Below are 8,246 nucleotides of genomic sequence, written 5' to 3' on the forward strand. Positions count from 1 at the left end.
GGCAGCACAAGAACAAGCTCTAAGCACCAGACTGATAGAGGCTGGGGTCTACCCAAGGGCGTAGATCTGGTTTTGGCGTTGGTGGGGACGGATGATTCAACCACCGAACCCTGCCGTGTTTCCTTTCTTTTTCCTTTTTGTCTTTGCTTCTTGATAAAAAAAAGGAGAAATATACTTGCCTACATATGCTATTCTACATGCTTTTAAACCATTTAAAATCACAATTCAAAGTTTTATATTTGAATTATATAATGTTAAATTACTATTAAACAAATGACTGAGTATTTTAGGCTTTAGTTTACTTCAGCCATATTCCATATAAATCAGGTATCATTCAAAAATAGCTTCAAATACAGTCATGACAATAAAAGAATATGACCTTAAGGACTTAACAACATTACTTCAGTTACACCAACATCTCTGATGCATTAGCACTAAGCGAACACTGAATGACCTGGTGGGTAGAGAACGTAATTTAACTCTTTATGCACCGCTGGGTGAATGAGACGTTGACAGATCGTTTTTTTTTTCTTTCTATCGGGTTTGTTTGTCTTTGCTCGAAGAGATCAAATTATTGGTGGGGAAAATTCAATAATCGCTGGATATTGGTGGGGACATGTCCCTTCCGTCCATGCCAAATCTACGCCCTTGGGTCTACCAAATCAGGCAAGACCCAACCCAGATAGGAAGAGAGTCCAGGGCCAATGTGCCGTCAGGTCAGCAGATCTGCATAAATTTCTGGCAATCTGGAGAACGCATTGTTAAACAGCAGACCCTCCAGATAACATGTCTTTTCTTTCTTTTCTTTTTGTTTTCATTCTTACCAGCTGTTCTCACAAAGAAAGTATTGGACAGGATACTTTTCTAAAAGTAGTACTGTAACTATCGTATCAAACACCATTTTAGTGAAATTATACTGGAATGAGATAATTACAGTTACGGGTTATATTCAGAAACGTGAGAAGATTGTTGCGAGTGGAGTTGGGTTATAGCACATTAGCTTATGTGCTCATGCAGGTGGATGGCAATGGAGGAGAAGGAAAAAGGAGGATGAGGCTCCATATCAGGGCTCATCATCGTCTTCTTTCTCTCTCTCTTTCTTTTTATTTGAAAAGCATGATTGGTCTGCCTATAGTTAGAGCACTGAGTCTTTGTTACCTTGTCATGCATTTTCCTTTTGTTTCTGGCCATTTGACAATACAGAAATGTTTTTATGCTTGAGTAAATTAAAGCCCCATTTTAAAAAATCTGGGTAAAAATGTTTTTTATTACAATCTTCCTTTGATTGGAGGCCAAAACCTGTTGGGATGGGTACCAGATATTTTTTGCATGCAGGAAAAACTCAAAACAGCAAAAAACTTTTTAAAGCATACTATAAAAGCAGTTAAAATACAGTCAGACAATTTTATTATGACTCTTACATGTCTGACAGACTAAGGAATGGAATGATACGATATGATATGATATGATAGATTTCCTCCCTGACCTTCATGTATTTGATTGTTACCACTGCACTGCATAGGCTGGGTTCCAAAAAACTAAAAAGTTGAATCAGACTAAAGTTTTTCTACCAAGCAACATAAGCACTTGGCAGCAGAAGAGCTTTAAGTTGGTCCTGATATTTGCATGTGCATATTTCAGGTGGACGCTGTGGCTTAATGTCAAACTTAGTATTACTGAGAAACTGAGGAACTGACAAGGAGACCTCTGGGCTGTAGAGTGGGGGTTAAACAGAGATCGAAGAGGAAGAGGTTTAAACCCTGTGTGCTGGCAGTCATTGTGGGGAATGTAAGGTCCCTAGCTCACCCAGACCCAGAGAAAGTTCAGAGAGTCCAGCATAATGTGCTTCACTGAAATGTGGCTGAACGATCAGATACCGGACTCTGCTGTTTTGATCCCTGGCTTCTTCACGGTTCGGATGGACAGAGATACCGACGCCAGCGGCAGAAAAAAGGAGGTGGGGTGGGTGTGTTTGTGAACTGCAGGTGGTGTAACCCGAGACATATCTCTGTTAGAGTGTTTCTGCTACTGCGATGTCAAGCTACTTGCCATCAGACTTTGCTTGTATTATCTGCCCAGGGAGTTTACTTCTCCTTCCCTGCTGAAGGAGAAGTTGGAGGACATGCAGGTGGAGGCTCCACTGGTCTAGTGGATCCGCGACTACCTGACAGGCAGACCACAGTTTGTGAGACTGCAGAGCTCTGTGTCAGAGAGTCTGAACAGCAACATAGGCGCACCCCATGGAACTGTTCTGTCTCCTTTCCTCTTCACCATCTATACAGCCGACTTCAAGTACATCACAGAAACTTGTCTCCTCCAGAAATTCTCTGATGACACAGCCATAATTGGAAGTGTGGAGATGCGATGGGAAAAGGAGTACAGAGGACTGATTGATCGTTTCGTGAGAAGGTGTGAGGTGAATCACCTGCAGCTGAATGTGGCCAAAACAAAGGAGCTGGTGGTGGACTTTGGCAGAAACAGATCCCGACCCTCCCCTTTGTGCAACAGTCACATCCTACAAGTATCTGGGAGTTCAACTGGATCACAAGTGGTCTGCCAATACGGACGCTGCCTACAAAAAGGGTTCGAGCCGGCTTTACTTTCTACGAAGGCTCAGATCTTTCAATGTAATCAGCAGGCTGCTCGATATGTGTTATCAGTCTGTTGTTGCGAGCACCATCTTCTTTGCTGTGGCGTGCTGGGGTGCACGCATCAAAGCAAAGGACACAAACAGACTGAACAAACTCATCAGGAAGGCAGAATCTGTTGTTGGCATGAAGCTCACCTCGCTGGAGGTGGTGATCGGTGACAGAAAGCTGGCAAGACTGCTGGCAATCATGGACAATGACTCCCACCCCCTTCATAACATGCACAACAATCTGAAGAGCAGTTTCAGCAACAGGTTCCTTCAACCTGGCTGTCTGAGGGAACGTTACAGGAGGTCGAAATCATAAACGGGACCTTCAGGATTTGAAGACTGTGAACTATAAGTGGCCAAAATTACACCTGGGCAATGCATGCAACTGGTTTCTCCATACAGGAGTCTGTCATCGCCAACAAAGGCTTTTGTACAAAGTATTAAATACAGTTCAATAAATATACATTCTCCCTGTGTCTTTACTCATTATTATACATAGTGTAATGTATGGACATCTATGGTTTGACTTCTTTGCAGGTGTGCATTGGATGGCTTTTTAGCAGGTATAGGTTATAGGTTTGATTACAATTACTACCATAATGCCGTTAAATTGGGATGCAACGTCATCTAAACAGCTTTGACAGGCAGAGACGGAGAAACTTGCATATCTCTGTTGTGCAAACGCTAAGAGGAAGTCCAGCGTTTACTTTCCCGCAAAACAAAAACTGACTAAAGAAATCACTCTGAGGTCAAACATTGATTAAGGTCAGTGCCGTAGACGTCACCCAGTGGAAATTTGTATTTGTTTTAATGATAATAATAATAATAATAATGGATTGGATTTATATAGCGCTTTTCAAGGCACCCAAAGCGCTTTACAATGCCACTATTCATTCACTCTCACATTCATACACTGGTGGAGGCAGCTACAGTTGTAGCCACAGCTGCCCTGGGGCAGACTGACAGAAGCGAGGCTGCCATATCGCGCCATCGGCCCCTCTGGCCAACACCAGTAGGCGGTAGGGTAAAGTGTCTTGCCCAAGGACACAATGACCAGGACAGAGAGCCCAGGGATCGAACCGGCGATCTTCCGGTTACAGATACGCTTCCCAACCCCGGTCGCCCTTTTATAGGGCGACCGTTGTTTATAGAGAGAGACTGGAAACCTCCATCATCTCATCTTTGCAGCTCTCCTTTTAGTATATAAGGCTATATCTTTCTTAACAAACAGCCCACGTGTCAGCTGTCAGGAGAACTGAAAAAAATGTAAGAGCAGAACTTAAGATCGTGAAGTGTGCGAGGAAAGGATCAGCTTTATTTGAGATCTGAGTGACAATCATCACATTTCAGTTTGTGATGATTCTGTTCTCTTTGTGATTACAGAAGCTACTGCCAGATTAGACCTCAGCACCACCCAGTGAGAACAGACAAATCATCCCATATGCTCCCTGTTTGTAGTAACTCCAAAATTAACTGATGAAAAAGGCACAAAGGCCATATTACATGCATACTACTACACCAACAAGCAATATCTCTACTCAAAGGAGACATCTCACAGATGCCAAACGTGCAAGTTTTGTCACCCTCAGATCAAAATTCACTGAACCAGCAGCAAAACATGACCAAAACGATGCTTCAAGTTTGAAAAACATTAGTATGAATTCTTTCATACCCGTGCTGTCTTGCTTCCAAAACTTAAATCCACCGCAATTAAAAGGCATTAACTGAATAACTCGATCTCCCACAATGCCTCAGAGCAGTTCCTTGCCAAAAAAACAAAACAAAACAATTTTATGCCCGGTTACAGAGATTTGTGTGTGGGTAATAAAAAAAAATTCAAAAACAAGCATTGTTTGGAGGCATGTCAATAAAGTTAAATAACTTCTGCTATTCAGTATTTAAGAAACAACTCTCACAGATTGTGCCAAATGTGTTGAGTAAAACCTCTGTAACTTCGCTCTGTTTCACTTCAGCAGCATCAGTCTGTGCAGACATAATGTCAGTATATATGTCTACTGCAGCATGTTTTCAAAAAGGCTATATTCTATAAGATACAGAAAGAATTAGGCGAGGAAAAAATTTCTATGGCTTTATTTTGATATACAGAGTTTTTAAATTGCATGTTGGTCGTGTCATTTTCAATCAGGAGCCTCAGAAAGGCTCTTGGGTTTTAGAGGTTAAACTCATGTTCACATGTTGTTAGCTGTGGAGTAGAATTTTAATGAGGGAGCTAAAAATGGGTAATCCCATAATTAGCTCTAAGGCAATTCCAAAAAGGAAAAACAAGTTGTGGACTCACTATGGGTTAATGTTTGAAATATAGCCCTTCTGTTATCATGCAACACTGATTCAGGAGACAGACACTATCTCTACTTTCAAGATTAGGCTTCAAACTTTCCTTTTTGCTAAAGCATATAGTTAGGGCTGGACCAGGTGACCCTGAATCCTCCCTTAGTTATGCTGCAATGGACGTAGGCTGCCGGGGGATTCCCATGATGCATTGAGTTTTTCCTTTCCAGTCACCTTTCTCGCTCACTATGTGTTAACAGACCTCTCTGCATTGAATCATATCTGTTATTAACCTCTGTGTCTCTTCCACAGCATGTCTTTATCCTGTCTTCCTTCTCTCACACCAACCGGTCGCAGCAGATGGCCCCGCCCCTCCCTGAGCCTGGTTCTGCCGGAGGTTTCTTCCTGTTAAAAGGGAGTTTTTCCTTCCCACTGTTGCCAAAGTGCTGCTCATAGGGGGTCATATGATTGTTGGGTTTTTCTCTGTATCTATGAAGCGCCTTGAGGTGACTTATGTTGTGATTTGGCGCTATATAAATAAAATTGAATTGAATTGAATTGAATTGAACACCGAAGAGGTGTAGTACTGAGTTAAACTGTGAGCCCCCCAAGTCTTCTCATCAAATCTTTCTAGAATGGAGCCAAACTGTTGCAGAGCTCGAAGAGATGAAAACATTCTTATCTAACAGTCATTTAGACTTTTAACCTCCAGCTGTATCCAGCGCAGTCCAATTTATCCAACAAGACAGGCTTTTCTGTTCGTGGTATATGGAAAGTCACCAAAGTGAATCGTGGAGCTGGCCCTGGAGCTGAACCGATCTATTGTCTCACATTGTGAGAAAGAGATGAAGGTCCTCTGATGAGCAGGCAGCTAAAATATTGGCTGGGCATTGACGCCACCGTGGAAAAAACAAACTGACCCACATTTTCATCTATAACAGAAACATGTCCTCAAACAGACGGCCCACTCTGCTTTCAGTGAGAGTTAGAGTACACTGTGAACATTAATTTATTATTTATTAATTTGTCGGTGTTTGCTGAAGTGTGTAGCATGATTGCAAAACATCCTAAACATCGTAATATAGTAAAGATGGAGAACTTGGAGAATTAAAGTGAAAGTGCACTGAAGCTTCTGGCTACACGTTTCAGTGGTCAGTGTTTATCTGTTTTGTTTGTCCTTTAGTTTAACTCCTGCTGAGAAGATCACAACATACAAGCACCTTCTTTGTAGTGAAGTGAAACAGTGTGAAAATCACACTGAACTCTGCAAACACTGTCTATACTTGTGCTGCTTTTCTGATCTCTGATTTCTTCATGCTTGTTCCCTTTTGCAGTGAACATGCTATTGTTTCCTTTCCTGCCCAAGCCCATTTTCAACTAATCCAGCTATATCATACTTGCATATAGCATCACCATCATCCACCATTAGACTGGACAGGACTGGACACAAGAATGTCTAAATACCCCAAATCAAGTACAGCATAATGTGAAAAGATGCAGTATTGGTGGCTTGTTCACTGTAAACTTAATTATCCACAAATGGATATGATGATGTCACACATTTCTTTTGTTTAGTTAAAAAAAAATTAATTATTTTTACCAATTTGCTTAAATACACTTCTCAGTAATTACCTTGCAAAACTACTTCTATTTACCTACAATATTAATGGATCAAGCATAAAAGCTGGTGTAAAAACGTATTTATTCTTTAATTTAAAGTAGATTTATTATAAATGCAGTATCCTGTTAAGTACACTGTATGCATACTATAAAGGCAAGTTTCTTCCTCAGTTTAAACCATTAAATAGTAAGCCGTGCATTAGCGAATATTGGGAATAAATGCCTGGCCATGAAAAGATCCCAGATATTGACTGTACCTGATAAATAAAACTGCACTTCAACAGAGTCCAATGAGTTCATCAAGCCTGCCTTCTGTTTCTCTTTGGACCACATTTGCTCAGGCTTTAAACAGATCACTGCATTTCTGAATGACAAACTTTGCAGCAAGAAAACTTCTGACGTTTATTTTTTGTATTTTATTTTACTTCATTTTTGTGGGGTTTACTACAAGAGACTCTAAGAGATGAGTTTCTAAGCAGTGTAAAAGGAGACTAAACTTTAGCTGTAGAGCAAAGAATGGTCCGACACACAAATCCTCTCCATATCACCAACCCCTCCACCTCACAGCATCCACAAAGCAGCTGATATGTGGCCGATTTTGCGAACTTCCACTCGTGATCAGCTGAACTCAATCACCATAGCTGCTACAGACGCGCACAGGTAAGGAGAACAGGGCTTTAGAGAAGCTGTTTCTCTAAACGCACACAGTCGGAGCAGCGGTTACTCACGTGTTTCGGTGTAAATTGTGAAGAAGAAAAGGTTGAGCGCGACTTCTGTTAGGATCCTGTGCCCTCTGAAAGACCCGCTGCTGGGACTGAAGCAGCGTGCCTCGGCAGCAACAACTGTCAGATACTGTCCCCATCATCCCCCAGGAGGAGGAGCTACGCCGCGCTGTAGCTTGTCGTGTCGGAGCGCAGGACTCCTCTGTCACAGTAAATGCTTCCATTCTTCTGTAGAAACGGCTTGTTGAACCCAAAACTTCATACTGTTACACTTATAATCCCATTTTAACACATTGCTGCCCGGTGAATTCTGCTCGAAACGTAACCGTGTGGAACAGACCTCAGCACGGTGACTATCTTATTTACTCACCAGCAGTGTTGGTCAAGTTACTTGAAAAAAGTAATCAGTAACTAATTACTGATTACTTCCCCCCAAAAGTAATCCCGTTACTTTAATGATTACTTATTTTCAAAAGTAATTAATTACTTAGTTACTTAGTTACTTTTTAAAAACACGATTTACAACCTGAGTAGGTGATAAAGTGATAGATCTCTCAGCCCAATTCTACTTTTGCTACATAATCCATCATACAAAATGTAATCAAATGGAAAAGTCTCTTTTTAAAACTTGTTTTATTAGTTTTAATCTTTTACCTTTATGCATCAAGCAAAAATTTAATTATCTGCAACATTCTCTGACTGGAAGAAATTAGTTTAACATTTAAACCTATTTTCTGCACATTCCAGCACATAAAATAAAATATTTTTTGTGTTTACACTCAGTCTTTCAAATAGATGCAAGTAAAACACAGCAGAAAATAAATAAAGTCAAAGACTCAGCGGTCCTGTTGCTCTATTTTCACCTGTATAGCAGGCGTAGGTTTACCCTGGTGCAGGTGTGCCGCGGTCAGTGGAAGAATCCGCGAGTTTCTCTGTGAGTTTCCCATCACGTCGTAGCTACTCGGTGCTTGTTGGAA

General features: G+C 41.2%; 1 protein-coding gene across 1 annotated transcript in view; it reads right to left on the reverse strand.

The window, feature by feature from the left end:
• The window catches only part of LOC146719306 (CD82 antigen-like), a 43,634-nt gene extending 36,241 nt beyond the window's left edge, over window positions 1-7,393 (reverse strand). The window contains exon 1 of the mRNA XM_085463184.1: window positions 7,276-7,393. The gene's annotated coding sequence lies outside the window, so the exon portion shown is untranslated. The remainder of the gene's footprint in view (window positions 1-7,275) is intronic.
• Between the last annotated feature and the right edge of the window lie 853 nt (window positions 7,394-8,246).

Source organism: Copadichromis virginalis, linkage group LG1 (genome assembly GCF_057382275.1).
Source record: "Copadichromis virginalis isolate Kocher_CV1m ecotype Utaka linkage group LG1, C_Virginalis_male_GT1.1, whole genome shotgun sequence".
Taxonomy (NCBI): Eukaryota; Metazoa; Chordata; class Actinopteri; order Cichliformes; family Cichlidae; genus Copadichromis; species Copadichromis virginalis.